This window comes from Choloepus didactylus, chromosome 14 (assembly GCF_015220235.1).
Source record: "Choloepus didactylus isolate mChoDid1 chromosome 14, mChoDid1.pri, whole genome shotgun sequence".
In the NCBI taxonomy this organism is placed as follows: Eukaryota; Metazoa; Chordata; class Mammalia; order Pilosa; family Megalonychidae; genus Choloepus; species Choloepus didactylus.
In genome coordinates, this window is record NC_051320.1 from 47,893,285 (window position 1) to 47,920,734 (window position 27,450).

Here is a 27,450-nt window from a genome sequence, read left to right on the forward strand (position 1 = left end):
GTATAATATTTCTGCTCAGAACAAAAGGACATTCAAATATTCACTTAGTGTCTACTAGAAGTAAATTTAGGAGTAGATGCTTTCATTTCTCATTGGGACTAAATTACATGCTATTGACAATAGATTAAAAAAATACCACATGCTTCATTCCAGCACTTAAGATTGAGAACACTTGTTTTGGGCATTCTGGATTATTAGAATATTTTCTATTTCCACACTTCGGCAGGGCATATAGATTCTAACTTATAACAAGATAGCATTGAGTTAGCTGTAAAGAAGAACTTTGTGTGTCAGGCTGATTAAACACTGGTGCAAATTAGCAGAGAAGCCTATGGAATTGCCATCTGTGGAGATATTTTAAAAATAGAATTGACAATTTTCTTCCTTGGATGATTTAGGAATTGTCCCTACTGGCAAGGAGATGGACCAAATGGTTTCTTGAAATCCTTTTTGGTTCTCTGCTCCTAAGAGTCCTTCCATATAGTTCTTGGAAGTATTTATTTCCTAAGTACTAAGGAGAAGAGAATGCCTTTAGCCAAAGTGTTGTGGTATGTGTCTGTGTGTGTGTGTGTGTGTGTGTGTGTGTGTGCATATCTATGTCTTTAGGTAGGAGGATGGGAAGGGACCATTGTGCTGTTTATAAAACAAAGATACCATTTCACAACCATTAATATTTACCTATGTCAAATATATATGATTTTCTCAGACTTTTATAGGATCTTGCTGCTTTCCTGACTACTTCCTCTCTGTCCTTTCTCTGTCCACACTTTAAATGTGGGTCTGATGCTGCCTCCTACTCTCAGCTTTCTTTTCCTCTCACACCCTGTCTCCCCCGAGGCAATTCCATATTCTCCTGCATCTTTTGCTCATCAGATGTCTCAAAAAATCTGCTTCTATAGCCATGAGCATTTCTCTAGATACCAGCCCTGCATCCCAAATGCCTGCCAGATATACCTACCTGAGAAGACCTCTCAGCAAATTCAATTCAACATGTCCCATACCGAAGAGCTGGTAGAAGAGGAAAGGGCACTTTCAGATTCTTAATTCTCCACCCTCTCCTTCTACAGTTCCTCCTGTAGCCTCCTCACCCCACCTATGCCCCATGTTCACCATCTGGGTCCCCATTATCTCTTCAGCCTCATCTTGCCCAGAACATCACTCCTCCAACTCATGATCAAAGATAATCACAAAAAATATCAATTTGTTTAGCAAAACAGCATCCAACCATTTTACCTCAAAACCTACAAGAAATAGGAATCAGATTTGGTGTCATTTCACACTGTAGGTGATGTTTACCTGAAAATTTAACCCATGCAACTACTAGATGACACTGACAAAACATCATTCATGATAGCAGAAAGTCCAGATCAAAAACAGGGGAGTTTGTTTTTAACAAGCTATATACTAAAAGATATGTAGTTAACTCTCATAAAAATTAGGAGAAGCAAGTTCATTTAGATTCATTGAACTTTCTTCCTACTACTGCAGGGCAATGCTCTATAGCAAATCCTTAAGTGTTTAATCAGATCTATTTTTAAACCATCAACTCTATTTGGCTTCTACCACATCTCATGGAGGATTGTCCTACAATGTACCAGACAAAAATTCCAGGAAATTTCTTTTTCTGAGATTTACTTTTCCTCTCTACCATTTCAACTAACCCTAATTGCCTATTATTTCATTATAAAGAAGTGCTGTCATTATATAGCAACTATAAATAAAATAGTATATATAGTTGGCTATCTCATTACATCTAAGCTTTTCCCTTTAAGATTCTATAACACATGGATTTACTCCTTTTATTCTTTCAAGACATCAGTCCTAAGTAGCAAAGCCATAGTTATCTTTGAATCTATTTGTATCTTCATATTGCTTCCCATTTATTTAAAGGTCTGTGATAAATGCTCAAAAATATAAATATAATTTTATTTGGTATAATGATGATGATAATGAAAAATAACAGGATGTAAAAGAATATCAAATTAATTGTTCCTTATGTCTGCTTAGCACCTTATAGTACACAAAACATTTTTCATATCAGTCACAGTGAAATTACATTTTACAAGGAGATTGAGCTCTCAAACCAATACGTAAAATGAAAATTGCACACAGTTAAAATTACCCTTAAAAATCCTTTAGGAAGTGCTACATTCGATATCAACATACCATTTCTCAATAAGTCCAAAGATTTTTTTCTTTTTTTTTTTTTTTTTACTTCTGCCATTGGAACAGATCACCGTTTCTTTGGTTGAGCTCCAGATGAAGCAGTTGGCTTGCGTTTTAGGGACCATGTTGCATGAAAAATAAGTATCTTTAAACACTAGAATCACACTCCTGCACCATCAGGTGCTCAGATTATAAGAGGCAGCCTCAGAGAGATGGAGGCATGAGCAGATTCAGCCTTCCCTCCCGCTCTCACCCCGGGCACGTGATCAGAGGTGCCGGGTGGAAAGGCCCCCACCGCTTCATCTCTCTCTGACTCTGGCTCCTTTTCTATTTCTCTCTCTTTCTCTGCCTCTGATTCTTGTTTTGTCATGAGGTGTGAGGGGATAGGCATATAATGGAATATGTTTAAGTTAAAAAAGTCTTGTGACTCCATTTAAGTAACTTAACCTGATAAGGTAGACAGAGATTATCATCTCATTTTACAAGTGAAAATAAGCTAAAGTACAAAGTAGGTTGGCCAGGCTTAACAAATAAAAATATAGGACCCCCCAGTTAAATTTGAATGTGAGACAACTGAATTTTTTTAGCCTAAGTATGCCCCATGCAATAGTTGAGACATATTAGCATTAAAAAATATTTTTTGTTTACCTGAAATTCAAATTTGACTGGGCATCGTGCACTTTACTTGGCAACCCTAGCTCAGAAGCATTAATTGACCTCAGGTAACACTCCTTATGTTAGATCATGATGAGGCTTACATTTTGATTGTATTAATTCTCATACACTACTTTTTTCTACACCTGAATAATTTATTTGACTAAATAATATGTTTTAAATGATTTCCAATTTGTTCTACAAACTTACTTAATTAAAAAAATTATAAAAATGTTTTCTTATTAAGACAGGCCATAAATTAAGACCCAGAGTTGAGTTGTAGTAGTCATCGCTGACTAGGAATTGAATATCTCCTTGGTTTACACTTTTATAGATTAAATACCCAGTGAATCTGATTTCAGGGCAAGATGTTGTGAAACCCAGTGAAAAAAAACTGTGAATGTAGTGAAGGGCTTCGCTGCTCAGATGGAATGGAAAATGCTTAAGCCAAAAAAAGGAGAAAGGTCACATTCATGTGTCTAATATATTCGGATTGTGCCCATTATGACATCATTAATAGCCAATTAGAAAGTTGTCTTGGTATTAAGCCTTCTGATTTCATCTCACAATAATTGGTATTGATAGCATTTTATGGTTGCTATATACTTTGCTACCACAAAGACCAATGGACTCTGATCCAGAATATGTGCAATGCTCTAACAAGGCAAGTGCAATGTTATGTTATTTTTACCATGCCATGTTACCTGGCAGGCAATTACAGTTCTGGGCTTTAACATTGTTTTCCAAGAATAACAATCATCTAATGCTTAGTTTGGCTAAAGCAGGGTTTGTAACTGGCCACCTGTTAGAAGAAAAATAAGACATTCCTGTGGTTGGAAGATCTGAGGTAAAAGGTTTTAAGAGAGAGGGCAATGTGTAGGTTGGCTACACTAGAAAATGGAAGAGGTGAGGAAAATTAGATAATAGACAAAGGTTTGACTGTTACAGGTATCTTGATCATCCTTAACCTCCCCCCCCCCAAAAAAAAAATGCTATATCCATAGGCTCTGACATTCGTGACATTTAAATTGGAACAACTCTGGCACTGTGTCTGAAACTGGTGATCAGATTCCCTGCAGGGAATTAGGGGAGCAGCCCAGAGTAGGTCACATGGCCAGAACAGACTTCAAGCATTATTTAATAATGAAGCCAATGCAGAGTAACATGTTTACAAGCTTGTGCCCTAGAAGAAGATATGTCTGGGTCAGTTATTAGCTCTGCTACTCACTAACTCTGTGACCCTGGAAAGTTCTCTTCTCTAAGCCTCAGTTTCTTCATCTGTAAAGTGGCAATAAAAATGTTAGCTGGGTTGTTTTGAAGGAATTAATATACATAAAACAGTAAAGTGCTCATCATATAATACATACTCAATAAATGGAAGCTGTTATCAGTATTGATGAGCTGTGAATAAGGAAAATAAGTCTTTCCCTTCTAGGCTGGTGTCCTCTGCCGTCACTTTTCCATATCCTTTCTACTCAAGTTGCCATTTCTGTATCAAGAGTAGAAGGGTACCTAGAATTACAAAGTGAGTATGCGACAGTACAGGATACCATTTCTCCTGCCTGTAAGTATATGCCAGGGGCAATACTAACCTTAACTTTATTTCCTTATTTTAAAGCATTCGACATCTATGTGAGATAAGTATAATATTGCCGTATTACAGATGAGGAAACTGAGACACATAGACTTTAATAGCTTATCTAAGTTAGTGGAAGGTAGAGCTGGGATTTGTACCTGAGTTTGCCTGACTACAAGGTACACTCCTCTAACCACTACAGTCATGATAAAACTTCTGGAAGTTCTTAAATAGATGATTCGCCATTCTGCCATGTGAATTAAATGGAAAGGCCAAACCGTTCGTCATTTCTGTGGTCACTAAAAATGATTTTATCTTGCACCCAGCATGAAAAATGAAAGCTAATTCTTTTATCAAGGTGCCATTGTATCAGTTCCATAATTCTCTTCCATGAGTATGCATTCATTAACATTTATGTAACTGTTTCCTCTTATTACTGATGTGATCAAAATCAAGGGGTTAATGAACTAAGCCACCCTTACCAAAACTAATCTCTGCAAAGACCACATGTGGTAATTCTAATGAGCTATTTTACAGTAAAGAGCATGAAAGAAACAAAGAAACAGAATTATTGAAGTCAAATTAAAAATCAGCATTAAAAAAAGCCAACCTGGGGCAATTTAGAATACTATATTGTTATACTACAGAATTTTTTTTTTTTTTTAACCAATGACAGAGTAGGTATTTGTCAATAGCTGGACACTCACACCTCCACAGGACAATTAGATTTAAAATTTACTAAGAGGAAACTGAGTCACCAGAGGACTAGCAATTTCTCCAATCTTCCAAATGAGACTTTAAGTCAATTATAAATAAAAGTCAAATATCCTATCTCTTAATTTATTTCTGAAGACTTCAAATAGGAGATATTCCTTTCCCCACTTGTTAACATGGAAATACCTCTTATTTTTAAATACCATGATATTTAATATTCTATTTTGTCAGAATTATCAACATTTACTTTGTAGCCTAATGGGGAAATAAAACATGCAGTGTTCAAATGTGAAATGAAAACATGCAATTCCAAGGGAAACAAGGGATCTCTCAGCTCTGGAAAAATCTGTGTACGGGTCAGTCACAGCCCAGGCTTAGGATTAGTCCTTCTGCATCGGGGACAATATTTGTGCAGACATTGGACATATTGCTAATGATACACCTACAAGAATTCTTGACGATATACTTCTTTAACTACTGTATAGAGAAATAAAAAGCAAAGAAGGAAAGGGAGATCTACGTCTTCACATTATTCCCACAGAGAAGATAATGTAATATCTCTCCCAGGACTGCTGTACCCAAACCCTTCATTTATATCTGGAACAAAAGAAAGGAAGGAAAGTCACACAGTCCCCACAGGAATGAGGTCAACATGAAAAGGATATTCTTGTCAATGAAGAATGTTTCACTTTATAACAGGAGCCTAGGGACTCACGTTTTAGCCCCCATCTCTTTCTCCTTCACTCTTCTCCCCCTTCCAAGCACAACCACTCTGTTATCTGTCTTGTCAATAATTCGTCCCCAGCGCCTCTCCTTTAGTCCTCTCAGAGATCCATTTACCACCCTAATTAACATTTCATGACTTCATAACTTTGTTTTTAATGCTTTGACTTATTTCTTTTCACTGTTCCTATGCTCTGCCCACACACCTTAATCTGCTCAAAATGTTCTAGAACCTTCAGCAAATAGATCTATTTTCTCTCTTTTCTCTGGCATGTGCTTGAAAGGCCACAAAACATCTAGATGGGCTCTTAAAAGCTGTTGGCAGCCCTGAGGACAGAGAAGACTGGCAGAAGAGACAGCCTCTGCAGCGGTTTTCACTGCTCACATGCTCTCTGCACAAGAGATGTGGGTTCTTATTTTGCAGCACAAGATGTGTTTCAATTCAGAATATTGTACTGGATCACAATGGCGGAAGTGGGGCCTTCTTATTGATTTGGTACCATGAGTAAGCCTGTTCCTTTCTCTGCACTTCTCTTTTTCAACAATGAAATGAGAGACTGCTCAAGATCTGGACATTCTGAAGCAGAAGAAGGAAATGTGCTGTAAAGAAGAAATGAACAGGGAACAACTAATTCTCTCTGCTGAAAGCAGGACATACGACATTGTCAAGGAGCTCAGTAGCCATTTTAAACTTTAGTTTGGGGCAAACAATTTGAGACACATCTTTTCCTAGGTTAACATTTGTATTCTTACTCAATTTCTGCTTTTCAGTGGGCACGGGTACATAGTTATCAATCCCAGAATCTTAAATGGGAGGACACCGAATCTTTGGTACTAAGGAAGTGTTCTGGGAGCTGGATAATGTGCTGCAGTTGATTAAACAGGCAAAACCAACAGCCCTTCCCTCTTCAGCAGGCTGGATAGAATACACAGAGGCTGAATGTGGTGACTGACAAACAATGAAAAAGGAGAAGATGAGGAGGGAGCAATGGGGGAAAGAAGAGAGAAGCAAAGTGCAGAAAGAGAAAACAAGGTAAAATAATTACCATAAAAATGTTAAAATATCCAACGGAAACTAGGAATAAAAACACGAAACAGCTCTCATCCGTCAACAACACAGTTGGCAGCATCTCTCACTTGGGTGACTTAGCCAGTGGGCACAACAGTGTGGAATTACTTCAGAACTCTCAGTTTTTTTTTAACATCAGCCAATAGTTTCTGAGAAGGTTTAGATACTTCAGGCATCTTCTAAGGGGGCAGCATTTAGGAATATTGTAATCTACCTGAAGGAAAAGAAAACCAACAGAGAATGAGCTGAATTTTGGAGATTAGTAAATATATGTCAAAATACTATCAAGTGATCAGAAGCATAGCTTCAAAGAAAATGTTTTGAATTGAGGAAAACATTAACTTGATCCATGTCTGGAAGGGAATCTAAGAGCATATTATCATTTGGTGGCGTTTCACTTGCAAGCACAGAAATTTCCCCATTCCTCCCTGTGAAATTCTGCTGTGGAGAAAAGAATTTTCAAGTTGGTTTTAATGAAGATTGTCAGTATATCATTTGCACTTTCTAGGCAGAAGTTTTGAGCAATGGTACAGCAGGCATGCTTTGTGAGGTCATGTGTATGTAGTGTTTCTAAATGAAGGATGATCACACAAAGAGAAATGTAGTTATTTTCTGGAGTGGAATGCAGAAATATGCCAATACTTGAGTTTTCAGAGTGACTTAGAGAGGATGGGAGCTTTTCAAACAAAAGTAAACTCATGGGCTTAAAAAAATCTTACCTAAAAAAAAGAAATATGATATGAGTCATGTTGAGGCAGGATTTCGTAACTACAAATGAATGCATTAGTTGGTCTTACTTACTGACTTTTTGTTTAGCCAGTGTACCTTAAACTATTTTTGGTTGGGCACATCTTCCATGAAGTCTAAAGATCTGCGTGCCATATTTTTCAATTTATCTCATAAAAAATTAAATAAAAATACTAACATATATATTATATAGAGAGATGTAAAATAGTGTGCCTCTTGAAATATCCTAAAAGTATTATATTGATGTGTCAGAAATTGATGTTTAACAATTACATGCTATGTTGAATATGTAGACATTGACATATTAAATTATAATAATACCATTCTGAATTGACCTATAGAAATCCTTGATTTCACAGGCAACTGCTATTCACTGATCATACTTTGAAAGTAAATAATTTCATGGTTTATAGTATGAATTAATTGTATTGAGAGACTGTATAGTCCAATGAAAAGAATCCAGGATTTGGAGATAGAAGCTGTAAGTTCAAGACCTAGACACACCAATTATTATATGTATTATTCTAGGCAAGTCTTAATAGTATTGACCTTCAGTTTCCTCATCAATAATTGGGGATACTTACTTCACAGGTTGAAAATTGTGAGATTTAATTTTTAAAAATAGTATATATTAAAAGTCTTTATACAACATGAATATACTAAGAAAACAATTACATAATTACTAATGAGAAAATTTATTAATAAAATGAGCAAATTTATCAATAGAAAAGCATTTATTTTACTTAAGGAAAGTGACCAATGAATCTCTCCATCTCTCATCCTGTTGCAAAGATGTTTCTCATTGCTATAAACATCTGTGTCAAAGAGAAGAAAGACTCCAAGACAAATTTCAAACAATCATTGCTTAATATCAAAAAAATTTCCTTAGGCAGATATTAACTTAAATTAGCTGAGATGATGAAGTATTTAAAATTTATCTTCTTTACCCACAAAAAAAGAGAAAATAAAATATTTAAAGGTAACATGTAAACATTTTTTCCCTCCAAAGAACCATATGATATGAAAAAGTTGCATAATAAAATACTTTATTGTTTTGAAAGACACTATGCAACTTAAGTGTAGATCCTCTCAGATTTGGGGGGCAGCCCAGGTCTCTTTTATTTGTTGAGGCTTCCTAATACATTGGGGGAATGTCAGAGTGCCAAAATATATACAAATATTATCACACAGGGGAGATACCTAGGGAAGGCTGTGTGAAGATGGAGGCTGAGCCTGGAGTGAGGCAGCTCCAAGCCGTGGACCGCCAAGGATCCCATCAGAAGCCACAGGAGCAAGGAAAGTTTCTTCCCCAGAGCCTTGGAGAGAGCATGGCCCTGCAGACACCTTGATTTCAGACTTTTAGCCTCCAGAAACTGTGAGAGAATAAGTTCCTGCTGCTTAAGGCACCTGGGCTGTGGTATTTTATTATGGCAGCCCTAGAAAATGAATACAGACTTTGGTTCTTTATATTTTAGCTCTTTATATTTAGCAAACTAATACTTTAAGAAACACAGAAAATACACTATGTGTATACATTCCTTTAGCACCCCTTGACCATGAGGTGCAAGATAGATGATTCTCCTGCCCTCTTTCCATGGTCTCCCCACCATGTGGTAGTCCAGCATTATTTTCATATATATTTTAGCATAATTTTAACACATATTTTAACATAATTCTCATGATGTAGTAGCCAGATTTGAGTATGGAATATGTACGGAGTAGGTGCAAATATGCTCCTTTAAATGGATGTTGCTCCAGATAGCCTGATCAAGCAATTATCTGGGTTCAGTAAAAAAAAACACAGTATATCAAGGATGAATAAATCCCTCTTATTTCAAAGACAATGAACACTGAGTCACTTCCCTCACATATTTTAGAGCTAAGAATAAACTAAGGCAGCCCATACACTTGCCCTCCATATATGCACCAGACAACTTCCATATGGACTTTTCATTATATTATCCCAAACTCAAATTCTTTGAAAAAGTAATTTTCTCTTCATGGAGTTACTCCTGTAAGTTGGTACATGAGGAGGAATAAAGGACTCCAAACACTAACATTCACATCCATTCTAATCGGCTGCAAAACCAAGAAAAGCACCGAATCTTTAAAGGGACCTCCCACATTCCCGATAGGATGTTTTCTGTGCATGGTGATCCACAAATATTATCATTCCATGACAATGCAGTTTCATCAAGGTACGTCTCAATCCATGGGATACGAGTCCCACACAACAGACGGGGAATTTGGCGCAGCCCGGCACACGCTGCGTGTGTTACTTACTGGTTATATTGCAGCGGTCACACTGAGTCCCGTATGGCGCCGTATTAACGAATGGCATGCAAGCACCTTCTGTTGAAACATCTGCGACAGGGAAATTTCAGGCATTTTTCCAGATATTTTTTGTGCTCTGGACCAAATTTTCATTAGGAGTGTAAAACCTGGCAAGCAGGATTGTTGTGTATGATTTTTTAATAAACTGGGACATGCCTTTGTTAAAGGAGTGAGGAAAAGGGCTCTTCGGAGACTCCTTTCTATTATAAAAAGTTCAGAAAACATATGATAGCTCACAAAATAACATCTCCCAACTTTTTCTTTTTTTTAAGTGAAAGATTCCAGGCTTTCTTAGGCATATAAATAAAATTTACAATTTTGGATGCAAAAGCAAAAGTGCAGATTTTCACATTTTGGAATAAATGATTCCAACGGTGGCTTTCCTTAAACGCACGTTTGTTAAGAATGCATACAACCAACAGAGATATTTCTTATGTATTTAATTTTTGATGCTTGCTGCCAAACACTCCGTGAAAGAGTTTTTACTTGCTTTAAGGCACACCATATCTCTGAATTAGAAAAAAAGTGAAGACTTTGGGCACATGCCTATTTGTATTCCTAAGCACTGTGAACTTAACAACTAGCATTGTTCATTTTTCTCACTAGTTAAAATATGGGTTTTTCCATTTCTTTCTTCACTGCCAATAAACACCCTACTACAGTTATGGAGAATAGAAAAACTCCCTTTTGTAATTCTTTAATTCCCCATGCCCTGCTACAAACACTAATGCAAAACAAACATGCTTGGCAGTAAATATGTGCATTATCATTATGTAAATAGGCATGTTATCATTATACTTCCATGATGCCGTTCTTTGTAAAGCCTTTTTTTCCTTTCTAAATATATTATCCAATTTAAGTTATAACGTGTATTATACCACCGGGGCTGCCTAAACAGAATTAGTAGACTGTATGTAACAAAATGTTTACCACCTATGCATATGGTGGGCGATGTTCAGACTACCAAACACAGAGACTAATGCCGCTTCGTGTTGTACAATTCCACCACAGCAGTGCACGGAAGCCTTTGAGATTAATACCCATCTTGCTTTTCAAATTGAGTACCACATTATGACATTTTATATTGACAACATTATAAGCTGAGATGATACATTTTAAACTTGATGAGATGAATGATCTAGTACTAGCAGAAAATAGGCAGCATATCTGAACCTTATATGAACTAGGAACGACTCATGTCACAGTCTGTTTGGAAATGTTACAATGTTTGCATAAATCCATTGCTTATGCATAAGCACCAGGGAACTGGAATCCTGAGGCAGGCAGTAATCTGTAAAGTTCTGGTGGCGCTGATAAGCATGCAAGATGCATCTTACATCCTCCTTGGTGAATTGCAAATGTTTATATATGAAAAGATCAACGCAGATTTCTTCAGTAGAGATTGGAAGACAGTACCGAGGGAATGGGCATGAGGAAAATGAAGGGCCAGTAAGTACATTATCTAATTTATTTAGTTTCCTAAAAACAAGTAAAACCAACAGAATTTTTGGTCCCAGTATTTGTCTTTGTGTTCCGTAGAACACAAGTACGGCAGTACAAATAATTAAAATAAGGATGCTGGTGCTACTTTGTTTCCATTATTTTCACTTTTTCTGGAGCAATTAGAGGTCAACTCTCAAAAAAAAAGATAACTATAATATTTATTCATTTTTGGTTGGTTTGTTTAAAATAATGCCATCAAAGTTTTTTAAAAATCCCCAAAAGAACATGTTAATTGACACTTAAACTGATACGAGTTCAAACAACTTGAAGATTTGACTTCTGTAAATTTAAAATTCATTTGCCTTAGAATCTGACTTAACAGACTTCAGAATAAATAAAGTAAGTGATATATTTCATTTGCTCACCACACCATACACCAAATACTTGTTCTATGGAAAGCCTTTTTCCATTCTAAATATATTCTTAGAAATAATATATTTTTCTTTCTAAATCCTTTATTCCTCTCTAAAATATGTAAATATGTTATATTTTATTGTAGTTCTAATGCATATATACCACTGGGGCTGGAAACAAATCTGGGATGGCTTTGAGGCGTTTCAAACGCTCAATACACGCATCAACCCTTCTGCTATGACCCTGATAAAGACAATTTCTATTCTATCATCAGATTAATGGCCAGCATGATTTGAGAAGAGGCAGGCTGGTGGGCAGACACTGCATAAGTGCCAACAGTCTACTTCACACAATGTTTCATTCAGCTTTTCCTTGGCAAGGGCCTTTTTTTTTTTTTCACCCCAGCAAGCTCTTTGTGCTTGCTGTGTTCTGTCCCAAAACCAGCTCACTCCACTTTATCTGGCTCATTTCATTTCTAGTCATTGATTGGGTTACCACTAAGATCTGCTTTCCTTCTGGAAGCCCTCCCTAAACAAAGTCTGGATCAGGTGGCAATTTTGAAGTAAGCCTGAAGTCTGGTAGCATTTTGCATGCTCATAGTAGCAGAACTGATATTTTTCTAGATTCTATCCTATGACAATGGGTGTAGTTAAAGAGTTGGAATGTGTATCAGTAAGACTGTCATGGAAAAATGGTATCATCAGTTAGACATGAGTTAATCAAGACCCCAGGCCAGAGTTTCATAAACTGATGAGGGAGCACTTCTTTGAAAGTAGGTCCACATTCAGTACTTGTGAAAACATAAGCAGAGGAGTGGAGGATTTATAATTAGGGAATTAGAGTCCCCAGAAAGTGCAGTACAAATGTTGATGAAAATGTTAGCTTGGTGACTGGTGCTGTACTGGTTTGTATATATTATGTCCCCCAGAAAAAGACATGTTCTTTGATGCAATCTTGTGGGGGCAGACATATTAGCGGGGATTAAGTTGGAACGTTTGGATTAGGTTGTTTCCATGGAGATGCGCCCCACCCAATTGTGGGTGATGACTCTGACTGGATAATTTCCATGGAGGTGTGGCTCCACCCCTTCAGCATGGGCCTTGGTGAGTTTAATGGAGCACTATATAAGCTCAGACAGAAGGAGCAGTCTTGCTACAGCCAAGAGGGACACTTTGAAGAATGCACAGGAGCTGAGAGAGGAACTGCAGTTTACAGAGACATTTTGGAGATGGCCTTTGAAAGCAGACTTTTGCTCCAGAGAAGCTGAGAGGACAAATGCCCCAAGAGCAACTGAGAGTGACATTCTGGAGAGAAGCTGAAGCCTAGAGAGGAACATCCTGGGAGAAAGCCATTTTGAAACCAGAACTCTAGAGCAGATGCCAGCCACGTGCCTTCCCAGCTAACAGAGGTTTTCCAGACACCATTGGCCATCCATCATTGAAGGTACCCAATTGCTGATGTGTTACCTTGGACACTTTATGGCCTTAAGATTGTAACTGTGTAACCAAATAAACCCCCTTTTATAAAAGCCAATCCATTTCTGGTGTTTTGCATTCCAGCAGCATTAGCAAACTAGAACAGGTGCTTATAGTCCTCATTGGGTGATGGAGAAGAGACTTGGAATCCTTAAAGGTCAAGGCAGCTCAAACCAGGCGTAGATTGAGGGAGTCTGGAAGCTGCCAGTCACTTAAATGCACTCTACAGGAGATCCGAGCAGTCAGATGCAGACACTTGTCCTACCTATCTCTGAGTCCATGTTATTTCACCCCTTCCTGGAAGGATGGGTGGGAGCATGCCATCCTCCAGTGGGCTCATAAACCTGAGAGTATAATAAAGGTCTCACTGCCCTTGGTTTCATTTTCAGAAGTCCTATCTGGCCTCTGACAAGCCCCTTGGGGCAGGTGTTTGACTTCTCCGCATGGCCCCTCTGAGGAGCCCTTGCTGCCTCTTCCCCATGTCTTGGGATGGATTGAGACTGTATCACCATTGAACAAAAGCTGGTGACCTGAAAGAATCAGTCAAATTATAGGCAGATTTAGGGTTTTTTATGAAAGTCTCCATACAATGGAAACATGTAGAACTGTAATTCTCAACTATGGGCAATTGTATCCACTCCTCCTCCAGATAAATTGGCAATATCTGGAGAAACTTGTGGACTGATATGACTTGGGGTGGGCAGCCTTACCGGTTTCTTGTAAGTAGAGGCCAGGGATGCTGTTAAACATCTTACAGTGCAAGGACAACCCCTCATGATAAAGAATCATCTGGCCCAAAATGTTAATGGTGCCAAGATTAGAGAAACCCTAATGTGGTTGGGCTTTTGGCGTAAAACCGTTTGGATTTTAACCCTATTTTTACTTCTCACCTGGATAATTTTCCTGACCTGTCCAAGGTAAAGTTTATTCACCTATAAAATGAAAATAAACTTATGTATTTCTTAGGACTGGGGGAAAAGGATGAAATGAGGTAATATAGTCAAATATTTATTGTTAATTTAGTATGAACCAGGAACTGGGCTAACCCTTAATGAACCAGGAACTGGGCTAACCCTTAAGTGCATGGTGCAGTGATACTTACTCATAAAGCACCACATAAATGCTGGATATCTTTGTGGTATATTCTAAATAAAATTTTAAACTGTTACAAGTACACAACATTCAGATATTATGTATTAGTATGGGTCATGCGTGTGTATGTGTTTGCATTAGATTGGGAAGTTATCTGTGATTACCCAATTTTTCTGAAAAGTGAAACCATCCTTTGATGCATGAAAAAAGGGAACTCAAATTACCAGCCAGGAAAATCCCAGTCACATCCAAGTCACATCTCTTGAGAGATCACTGGAGTCTGGGGGCAAGAGAGAAGCACTGAGAAGACAAGAGGCTCAGAAGACAAAGGAAATCAGGGACTGAGAAGACTGGGGGAGCCAAATAGGGAGGGGACAGGGCACAGAAACCTTAGCCAAAGTGAGAGTCCCAGAAGGCCTGGCAGGAAGAAAAGCAAATGTGAGGAGATTGGAAGTGGCCGGCTTGGGATTCTCTAACCCATTTCTACCTATGGCCACAACCTTGATCCCAGAAGGCTGGGATCCAGGCTTCCCAAACAAAAAGGAACTCATTATCCTTTATGGAAACACCTGGAACATTGTAGGTTTCCAATCAAGACCAGTGATACCCTAATCTGTCACAAAGATTTTTCATCCCCATTAGGAGACCTCCCTTTTTCACCTTCAGCCTACCGCCCTGAGGTAGCAAAGAATGGCTTGGGCTGTGTGAAAGAGAAAGACAAGTGTCCAAGAAACTCTTCCCACCAAAAGTACTGACTGACTGCTCTCCTAGCATGCTAGTATCTGTAGGTTGGTGTGTATTGATATCCAACACGAATCGAAGCCCAGAGAAATTTTAATTATTTTTAAAATGCCAGCCATCATAACATCTGAATTTCCGAAAAATCACCAGGTAACTTAACCTAGTATTGGAATTGTTAAAAAGATGGAAAGTTCTTAATGTTAATTTTCTAATCAGCACAATTATAAAATGACTGGCTTTTTAAGACACATCATGTATCCATTTACAAAAAACTTCACGTAAGAAAGAAATTATCTTCTCAGAACGTTTATAGAGTATTTTTTTCTAAACTCAAAACTTACTTCTGACCCCCCTTAACTGATGTCCTCTCCCAGAAGTGGGGACCTTGAAAGGAAGCAGAGCTCAATTCCAGACCCACAGTGGTCACCCGGCGCCTGCACTTCCCCTAACTTCTTTAAAGTGGAACGCACTTTTAAGGAAAGGGGGAAAAGTACACACACTAGAGAAGCCTTTTATAAACAAGCCATTCAAACTTCAGAGACAATTAGCCCCCCTGCCCGTTTTTAACTTCTGGGTTTCATAGCCACGGCTTTCCTGATAATTTACTTTTGAAATTCTCAGGCCTGTTAGGCTGGCCTGGGAGAGTTCTGCCTTCACATGTGTGGCTGCATGGAGACGTGGGGCTGACATGGTCAGCTTGATGAAGTATACATAAGCTTTTGGCACCACAAATCTGCAATATCATGGACGGTCAAGGAGGCGCCTGTTATAAAAATACACAGTGAAACACAACTGAAGGACTGCTCTTTCTCAAAGAGGAACGTAATGCATTCCTTCTGTTTAGGCTCATTTTCCAGCCTTTCACATTCTTTGTGAACAAGAGTTATAAAACAACCCTGATGCAGGCCAATTATTTTTACTTTGAAGGCCATTAATCAAGACTGACTAAGAAAATGAAGACAGCTAAGCAAAATTTCATATGTGACTAGAGTGAGATTAAAATAAAAACAGATGGGGATGGACAGAGACGCTAAGCATTTTTTTTTCCCTTCATTTTTTGGACTTGTGTAATAAATGTCTTTTACAAATTACAGCACTCTTATTTTCTTACAGTAAATCAAATCAGGTCATAATGTACAAGTGGTCTCATTGCTGAAATGTCAAAAATAGAACCTGCCTTGTTCTTGTAGAGTAATTCCTCAAATCTAAACCAGCAGTGCAGGCTAGCAGTCTATAAACCATCTACCTGGATACAATCAGAACTGGACCTGATGGACGTGTTTCTCATGGCTTCAGTGCAAAACACAGTGAATTCACAGGAATCTCACCATGAAATGATTAGAGTTTTGAATTGGAGTCATCAAGTAGTCCAGTGCTCTATAGGTTCAGAAAACATGAGTTCAAGACCTGTTGAATACTTCAGATTCTCTGCCATGAAAATGACCAGAGAGGTCACAAACTCTGTATGTTTAGTGACTTCAAAATTGGTTTCTCTTGGCTCTTCAGCTTCTTATATTGCTAGCAGATTCATTCTTTTTGTATCAGAAATACATTTTGAGGTACACATTTATAGGAACAAAATAGTCAAATATGTACAATTAAAAATAAAATGGAATTTTTCTCTAAGCTCTATGGCACCTTTTTATTTCTTCTAATTTTCCATGGATAGCAAGGCTCTCTCTTCCCTGCTTCATACAGCAGCAGCAGTATCTTCCCACAGTGAGAAAATGACTGAAAATAACCAGCTGTTTCAGCATCTCTATCACAACACACTATAATCCCAAAGACTTCCTCCCCCTTCAGCACTGCTGGGTTAAAAAGTCTACCTAGAAAATGAGACCAAACTTTCTTTTCATAGCACTGAATGAATCATTTCCACAATATATTTAGAGAGGACATTTACTTATTTCCTAAAACAGATTCAAAAAATCTATAAAGAAAATAAAGTGAATCCTCAATTATAGCAAATTCTCTTAACTCCATTGGTGCTACCTCTTCATGATAAAGAAGACAATTTGAGATGAAAAAAATAGACTTTTTTTCAAAATTTGTTTCCTCAAAATATCATCAATCAGCCAATGAAAATGAATAAAGACACCCATCATTCCTCCTCTATAAGTCTCCAAATGTAGCAGGAAACATTTGTCTGAAATTCCTCAGAAGACAATACACTTCCTAGACATGGTTATACCTGATTTAATGCAATAGATGTGATCCTCAAAAGTCACATTAACATTGCGCTTTTGTAAATAGATTCATTTAATTGTTTCCTACCTACAGCCTTCTGGTGAATCCTTTTGTAAATAAAGATTCTTGTTGATATATGGAGAATAACATCAAAGCATATTGCTGAATTAAATTAATTGGGCACAAGGAAACTTCTGAAAGGTATCTATTTTTAAAGGTTAGATTTTTATGTGACTTTCCTTTACAGTAACTCAAGTAGCCAGACTACCTCTCCACATTATATTTATCTGCAAATCCAGGAATAAAAGAATCCACAAAATGACATGTTCTAATTCATGCAGAATATTGCCATGGGAATTTTCTGCCTTGATCTCATACTGCATGCCAAATCCAAACTTTTTTTTTTCTGTCAAAACTAGCTATTCTTGATTTCCAAATTTCCGTCAATTGCAATTTCAGCCTACAAGCTTAAACCTTAAGATACCTAAACTTAAACATTTTAGGGGCTTCTTTAATATCCCAAACACCCATGCTACCTTTCCTCTCTAGTCTCCAGCCACCAAGTGCTATCTGTCAAAGTCAGGCTGCCCAGTCAAGCCTTCCCGGGGGTCCAGTAAAGAGGAACTGGGCACTTGGGGGAATATGTCAAGGGGATGGTGCCATTACTAAGTCATTGGCTCTCTATGCAAAGAGGGGCAAATCAGGCTACAATCTAAGTAACAGAACAGAAAGGATCAATTTAACACAGCCAAAAGAGGAATCCCCAATTCTTCCCTACCTCACTTAGTATTTTCCATGTCCTGGCTCCATCACTCATGCCCACACAGAAAAACCTGGGAATTATTCTGGATTCTGCTCTTTCCCTATGCACCTCCAATCCATCAGTGAATGCCACCAATTCTGCCTCCAAAACACATTCCAACTCCCAACACGTCTCTACTCCTCACTATTACAACACTAGTGGATGTCACTGATATCTCAGTGATCCATTGCCTGGACTAGAGCAACTGATTCCTGCCTGATCTCCCTGGCTCTCACGCTGCCCCTATAGTCAGTGCTCAAGAGAGAAGGCAGGATAATCTTTTTAAAATGGAAGTTAGATCTTATACTCCTCTTGAAAACTTTCCAATTATTTCACTTCTCAAATAGAGTAGCATGTTAGCTCATTTCAGGGCCTTACACAACCTCACCGCATCTGGCTTCTCCTCCCTTTTCTGACATTATCTCCTGCCTTTCTTACCATGGCCTATAACATTCAAGTGCAAAGGACCCTTTTTAGTACCTGGAACAAGCCACATTTACTTATGTCTGGAGGCCTTTTGCACTAGCTGTGTCCTCTACCTGGAATACACATTTCCCAGTATTTTGGATGGTTGTCTGCTCTTTGTCATTCAAAACTCTGTTTAAACATCACTACAGAAAGACCAGTCTAACCAGTCACCCAGATTACCCATGGTCACTCCTGTTATTTTACCTTACTTTAATTCTCTGCTTTTTCCTTTGTGGACATTGGCATTATTTGCTCCCTGTCTGCCTATCAACAATGGAGAGTAACCTCCATCAGGGCATGGAGGAAACCTCCCTTGTTTCCTGCCCTATTCCCAACATTAGATCTGTGCTTGGCCTCAACAGCCACAAACAAGCTTACTGAATAGATGGAGGAATAAAAAATGCAAAGAAAAAAAGAGAAATTAAGTCAGAAAACAAAAAGGAGATGAAATGGGTAGAGATGAGCCATAAACAGGCTGACACCTCCTCCAGAGACAAATTCCATAAATGCAGGGCTTCCCTGGTGGCCTCATTTTTATATAGGAAAGTCTTGTGTTTAAAGGGAAATAACCATACTGGACATCAGCAATTATTCCACGGGAATGTCTTTTCAAATCCTTCCCTTCTTGACATTTGCACCTCCGTCCGCACCACCTTTCTCTTGGTCCTCTTGCTTTCCTGGCTGGACCACCTTGCTCTGATCACGCTATTTCCAGTCCATCCAGCACACTGATGCCAAATTAATCTTACTAAAAACAGTTTGCATGATGTCAGCCAGCTCAAAACACTCTTCAAGTGGTTTTCATTATCTACAGGGTAAAGGTCAAATGTTTTAGTTTAGCACGCAAGACTATCAAAATCTGCATCCAGACAACCTTGCCAGCCTTATCTCCCATCACTCCCCAACAAGAATCCATTGCTTTGTAAGCTGGATTTCTTAGTTCCTTGACTCATTTTATTAATTCCCAACCTTATCTGCGTAACTCTTACTGATTAATAACTTCTCTTCCTCTTCTACTCAGCTTTTAAGCAGTGGTAATGTTTCAGACAGAATCCCAAAGATTTTTTTTTTCAATCCTAAAATGTTTATTTATTTATTTATTTTACTGTCTCTTTGGCCACTATCATGCATTACTTTTATCTGATCACTGTTTTCTCATTTACATAAGTCTTATTTTTCTTGAAACCTGAAAATATGTTTTGCTTTACTTGTTTCCCCCATTTAGCCTTGCGCTTTGGACATAACATGTTATTGACAATCTTAGAGACTGAATTTCCTCTTCTGGAATATAGGGATAATAATAGTAACTATCTAGGTTTGCTAGAAGAATTAAATGGAGTGATGGATTTAATAAGCTTATCACAGTGTCTGGCTCATATAAAGTGGTATTATCTTAGTTTAGTGAAAAGAGGCAGGTTAGCAAACTGATCAATTGATGCAATGAGTTTTAGAAACCACATAAAATACAACTGATCATAACATGGATCCATTTATACTGTAAGTATGCCTCTTCAAAACATACTATATATACTGTTGTAAACACCAATATGCCAATATGTTAATCTTTTAAAGATGATATAACTTCTGATTTCTAACTCCACTACTATATTTTGTAATCTGACCCAGTGGTTCTTAACCCCTTTTAGAACCATGACTCTTGGAAAATCTGATTAAAGCTCTGGACTGAGTCCCCAGAAAAATACATATACACAAAATATATACCAAAATTTGGTATATAATCCCAGAGAGTTTCATGATCCCTTATAGCCCATTCATGAATCTCTGGAGATCCATTAGATTCTGACCAAACCATGGAATCCAATGTAAAGACTGATCACTCTCTCTATCTCTGGATCCTTGACAGTGATGCATTGATAGTCAAATATATATTTGTAGCAGAATCCAGGAATGAAGACTTTTTCTATTTTTTCCCCATTTTTTTAAGAGAAAAAATTAAATGAAGTGAAAGAAAACCAACATAATGAAGGAATATATTTCTCTTAACACTTTCCACAACAAGTGTACTATAATCCTCTCGTATTGGGTTTCAGAAACTTATTTTAGGCTATTTCCTTTCTACACATGACATAAAAAGCTACCAAGTCAAAGGAGAGTCCTAGTTCACATTCAAATTTGGGATTTTAGAAAGCTCAAAGCATCCATTCTCATCAGGTTTTCCTCCCTCTCTTCCTCCCTTCTTCTCCTCTTCTTTCTTTCTCTCTCTCATTCTTAAAAATTTTTTGGTCCCCATTATAGGAGAATTTGTTTATAGGAGAATTTCCCTTTGAATTATCATCTGGCACAAATCTTTGTGTTTTTGATGGAACAAATTTTGCTGGCCAAATTCAAATCAAGATTTTCTTGCCTTTTAAAATAATACACTTCTCATACTTTTCCTGAAGGGTAAGTCAAGGTCAAATGCAAGGATCTTGCATTTGTAGTCCAGTGATCTAACCCTACCACTGCATCCGTCAGAGGTGGAATTTTTAAAAAGAGTAATTCGGTAAAATTGAAGATAAGGTCACTAGAAACTTTGAAGTAATATTTAAAAGTAATACAATATTTAGAGATATTCCTAGCAGGTATAGTAGGATTTTTTTTTTTTATCTTTTTATTTTAACAAATTTTGGACCCTATTCTAGTTTGCTGATGCTGCCAGAATGCAAAACACAAGAAATGGACCAGCTTTTATAAAGGGGGTTTATTTCGTTAAGAAGTTACAGTCTTAAGGCCACAAAATGTCCAAGGTAACACATCAACAATCAGGTAACTTCACTGGAGGATGGCCAATGGCATCCGGAAAACCTGTTAGCTGGGGAGGCACGTGGCTGGTGTCTGCTCCAAGTTCTTGTTTCAAAATGGCTTTCTCCCAGGATATTCGTCTCTAGACCACAGCTCCTCTTCAAAATGTGACTCTCTGTTGCTCTTGTGGCATTTGTCCTCTCTCAGTTTCTCTGGAGCAAGAGTCTGCTTGCAACGGCTGTCTTCAAACTACCTCTGTAAGCTGAAGCTCCTCTCTCAGTTCCAGTGCATTCTTCAAAGTGTCCCTCTTGGCTGTAGCTCCTCTTCAAAATGCCACTCACAGCTGCACTGAGTTCCCTCTGTTTGTCAGTTCATTTATATGGCTCCACTGATCAAGGCCCACCCTGTATGGGTGGGGCCACACCTCCATGGTACTATCTCATTAGAGTTATCACCACAGTTGGGTGGGGTGCATTTCCATGCAAACAACCTAATCCAAACGTTCCAACTTAATCCCCACTAATATGTCTGCCCCACAAGATTACACCAAAGAATATGGCTTTTTCTTGGGGACATTAATACATTCAAACCAGCACAGACCCCCAGGAAAGTTATCAAAATACTAGAGAGTTACCATTTGACCATATGACATTCACTTCCTAATTTGATGAAAAGTTAAGATTTTAAGAGTAAGAAAATTCAATTTTACTGAAAAGCTGTCAGTGAAACATTCCTTTATGGAAAGGTTTTTAACAAGTCGTGTGACTTTCAATAAGTCATTTGACTTCACTGAGCCTAAGTTCCTCAGCCACGATGTAAGAGTGTGCCTCCCTTTCCTACTTGCCTTCCTTCCTCCCTTCCTTTCTTCCCTGAAATTACTGAAGACCTGCTTGGTGCCACACAATTTGCTGAAAAGAGGGTAGACAATAGTGAACAACACAGTTTCTTCCCTAATGGATCTTACGAACTCTTAAAAGAGACATTATTAAATGGTCATATGAATAAATATCAACTCACAATAAAATATATACCAAGAAAAATTATCCATTGATATAAGAGTATATAACTGGAGGAGACTTAATCTTAGGTTCGGCAAAAGTCACATTTTAACTGAGAAAGACATGAAGACTGAGTAGGAGTTAATTAGGTGAAGCATGTGGAATGGGGGGTTAGGGTGATGAAGGATTAACCAAGTCAGGAAAAGCATTTTAGGAATTCAGAGAAGATCAGTGCCACTGGAAGGTGGGAAAATTATGGCAGGCATTGTAGCCATGTATTTCTGCTAGGAATGCTTCTTATTTCTAAGAATAGAAGATTCTATTAAGAATGGTTTAAAAATATATACAAATTTAATTTTTATAACGTAACACACACTTTAGAAATGGGCATTATTGGCTTTGGTTTAGCTACCCATTTATTCCATCAGAGATCTGGACTTGCTCTGTTTTTCCTTCTTCCTTTATTATTGTATTGTCTTTCATCATTATGCTTGCTATCTCATGGTCATAAGATGGCTGCTGAGATCCCAGCCATCACAGCTCTAGTCCAGGTAGGAAGAAGTGAAGGAAAAGAGGAAACACTGGGCACATCTGTCTGTTTCATATGAAAAAGCAAAAGCCTGACTCCTCAGCACATTTCCACTTATGCCTCATTGGTCAGAAATCTGTCACATACACTCCTCTAGGTATGAGTGCAAAGAAGGCTGGGGAAGTGAGGATTTGTTTTTTCCAGACTCTATGGAGGAGGTGGGTAAGAGAGAGCCAGGTGCAGGACTGATGTAGGGCTAGGCAACCTATATGCCTACCATCCATATAAAGGGCTTTGTCCTTTATGTTAAAAAAACAAAACAAAACAAAACAAATACAAAAACAAAAATCAGTGAAGCCATTAAGGGTTCTAGTTGAAGAAGTAACATGATCCTTTAAAAACATATATCACTCAGGCTAACATGGGGAAAATTGATTGGAGGAAGGGGCAAGAGATGATATGAAGTGATAGAAGGATATCAACTGGTGAGAGATGACTGTGGCTTGGACCAATGGTAGAGTGGTAAGGGGGAGAAAAGGGTTTCAGGAGATATTTAGGAGGGTTGGGATGGCTCTGATTATTCATAGAATTGTTGCATGTAGCAAATACAATCGTGTGTGAATTCACTTTAGAAACTATAAAGTTTTATACCAGATTACCATGTTTTCAAGTCAGAATTTGACTAATTTCATATTATGATATAACTTGTCCTTGAACTTAAAGCTCCTCTCCATTAGTGAAATTCCTGGGAGATATAAATGCCGGTTGATTCATTTGGCAAGATAAAATTACTTTCTGATCATTTTTCCTTATAGAAGTCAAAACTGCACTTTTATTTAGTGAAGCAGAAAACATCCCCAGAACAACTGTATTTGCACCCCCCCCCCAGCTTAACAAAATAATTGTGCATTTGTACTTACACTAAGGAAAACTGAAATGTAGTAGATAAAGGATATCCTTAAAGACAAAAGGAAAAATTTCAGTCTCCCTTAAGTAAGACAAATCATTCTATAGATGCAAAAGGGAGGGGGAAAAAATTAAACCCACACCCTCACACAAATCTCACAGAAAAATATTCAAATTTCTCTGGGTTTTCTATAACTGCTACTATTACAATTCATTTCTGGGCTGAGATTTTTTATTTCAACTTCCACATTAACAGTCCAATAATAAACCCTTGATTAAAGAGAAAGGATTACAGTGAAAGGGTTGAAATAAGCTTAATTGTAGAGGTGTGATTAGTGCCACAGTGATAGACTCCCAGGTAATGATTTTTAAAATTTTATAGGGAATGTTTAACAAGATGATTGCCTGACTATAAAAATGTCTCTGTATAAGAAAATAGTCTTTGAAAGCAGTGCTGGGCCCTGTTGCACTAATACATACATGAATGGCAATATTTCTTTTATAGTTTTGATGAATGCTAAAGTAGAAACTTTATTATAATGATTTTGGATCCAGAACTGTGAAAATAGTGGGCAGAATATGAACACTTTACCAGATCAATCAATTTTTATTTAAATTTCTACTTATTGTGTATGGTATCAAACTATGAAAATGTAACATTTCAAAGTAGTGATTTTGTCCTACCAAAATTGCAGTACTTACTTGGGTTTTGAAGTAGATAGTATTGGAGTTAGAGACAGTGTGCTGTACCAAAAATACATACACATAAAAGCTTGTGTTCTAGTCTCCTTTACTTATTCACTCATTCTGGTCTCCTAATACTTACAAAGGACCTAATAAGTACAAGACACAGAAATAAAAACAAAACAAAAACAAAACAGCTATAGCCAAAGTATTCTTCTCAAGAAATGCTCAGGCTCAAGGCGGGGGTGGGGGGTGGGTAAGGGAAGACACATAATTGACATATCATGACAGTGTGACCCTGCGTTCATCTGTAATAATGGGCATATAAATTTGCGGGAGATAGAGGAGAGGAGCTTACCTCAGGCAGGTGTAGATACAAAACGGGCAGATGGAAAGCTTCCAGGAAGAGATCATACATGAGCTAAGCTTTAGTCTGAGCCAGTTCAATGGGGGAAGGACATTGGGAAACAATGCCCTTTTTAAGGGACACAAGCAATTTGATGTCCCTGGAGTGCAGAAGGTGGTAAGGGATGAAGTAAAACAAAACTGATCAATTCAGGCTAATTTGAGAAGGAAAAAAAAATGCACTGGAAGGGTATAGGATAGCTCGTCTACGGTCTTGTATCTCTCATTGAGAAACTTGGACTTCATCCTGGAGACAATGAAGAACCATCTAGAAGGTGCTACAGTCATATATATGTTGAAATAATTCACTCAGGTGACTCCATGAAGGGTGGACTTGAAGAAAGTCACTTGGGAATCTCTTGGCAGTGGGCTCAGAGGAGGTGGTTGGAGAAAAGCCAAGAAATATTTGGGAAGTAAAACCCGCAAAGGCAAAGAGGAGTCAAGGCTATAAGGTAGAAGAATTACCAAGACTGCCTCCAAGAATAACGAAGGCAAAGGTGGTGTAATGGGGAAGATGATGAGTGTTCACACATGTTCATTTAGGAATCTATGGGACATCCAGGTAGAGACACCAGTGGAAAACTGATGCATGATTCAGAAACTCAAGGGAGACTTCTGGGCTGAAGAGAGACATTTAGATGTTCTCAGCATGCAGCATATAAAGGGAGGAAGGGCATTAGGCTGTTGAAATTTTGGTAATTTATAATACCATTCAGGGAGACTTTGTCACATGAAAAGAACCAGAAGTCCTATTTGTATTGTGGGATCGAGTGAGACATTACATGAGGAAAGAGTATAGTAGAGAAGTATGGTGTGCTTATTATTTGAACTTTGATGCAACTGCTAAAATAATATACATAAAAAACAAACTAAAAAGCTATAACCATAATCAACATTCATTTACCAAAATAAAATAGATGTGAGATTGATATTAGAAAGTACAGAAAATATTTCTAAGAAAATTATGCAACTCCACTGAAAATCTATCCTGATGACATCATTGGGAAGAAGTAGCAAGAAACAAATACTTTTGAATAGTGATTTCAACTTCTCACCACTGTCAGTTTTCCTTTCTTCTTGGTATTTTCCTATGTGTACCTTTAAGAATAAGTCAAAATAATTAGAAAAACACTCCTTGAGATCAAAATGTCCAGCCCATCCTTTAGCCAGAATCAGTCCTTAACAAGTTAAGAACACAGAATCTCTAAAGAACTGAAGAGAGAAAAAAGCTCACACTCTTTTGGTAACTAAGTCCAATAATTTTTGAAACTCATGATAGGATTTTCATTATATCAAATGTAGAAGGTAGTGGTTTAATACCATGTTCATTGTTCATATCCTCAGTATTAAACTTCAACTCCATCTCCTCTTTTCCATAGTCAGTGATCCAAAACTCATCTTTGCTACTCTTTCATAAATCATTTTAAAGTTAGTGTGCAGAACTTAAATTAAGATTTCAGTAACATCATGCATCATTTAAGAAAAAAAAAAATGAACTAGACAAATTACACTTATTTAGTGTATAAAGACTTCCTGTCCTTGTTTACAACAGAATGGAGTAAGATGCAATATATCCTTGGGCTTTAGGGAAGCCCACCAAGAAGATTTTGTTCCCTTAGTTTTATTAAAAAAAGATACAATGTTCATTTTAATGCTGTGAGGGATAGAGTTATAGACTAGCAGGAGTGTATTGTGTTTGGAATCAACTGTGAGAGCCTACTGCAGGTTAACTTCTGTGAGGTGGAGATAATGACACCTAACTCCTAGTGCTGTTTAAGAGATAAACAAGAGAATATGTTTAATGGGATTAGTCCATGGATGGAATTTTATCTCAATACATTAATCAATACTATAATTGCTAATTATAATAATAATCTGTTTCATACATAAGATCACCTTTTATAATCCAGTGGAATGTATTTTGGTTTATCAGCATCTGAACACCTTTTTATTTTGAGAGGGCTCCCTTGAAAGATGAGAAACTCCGTGCTACCAGCCACTAGGAAAACTTGAAAGTATGTTGATTTTTCTTCTCTCTCTGACCAACTAGATGTTCCCATCCAGGCTTTAGAGAAAATTTAAAACCACAGTGTATGCCATGTAGCATGTATCCTGTGCCAGTTTGGATGTATTATATCCCCCCAAATGCCATGTTCTTTTATACAATCTTGTGGGGGCAGACGTACTTAGTCTTGATTAGACTGGAACCTTTGGATTGGGCTGTTTTCATGAAGATGTGACCCACCCAACTGTAGGTGATAACTCTAATTGGATTATTCCCATGGGATATGGCCACACCCATTCAGCTTGAGTCTTAATTAAATCACTGGAGCCCTGTAAGAGCCCAGACAGAAGCTTGATGCTACAGCCAAAAGAGACATTTTGAAGATGGCCATTGAAAGCAGACTTTTGCTGACACTTTGCTCCAGAGAAGCTAAAAGAGGATGAAACACCCCAAGAGCAACATTTTGAAGAATGCACAGGAGTTGAGAGAGGAGCTAGAACATAACTCAGGATCAGCAGATGCCAGCCATGTGCCTTCCCAGCTAACAGAGGTTTTTCAGATGCCATTGGCCTTCCT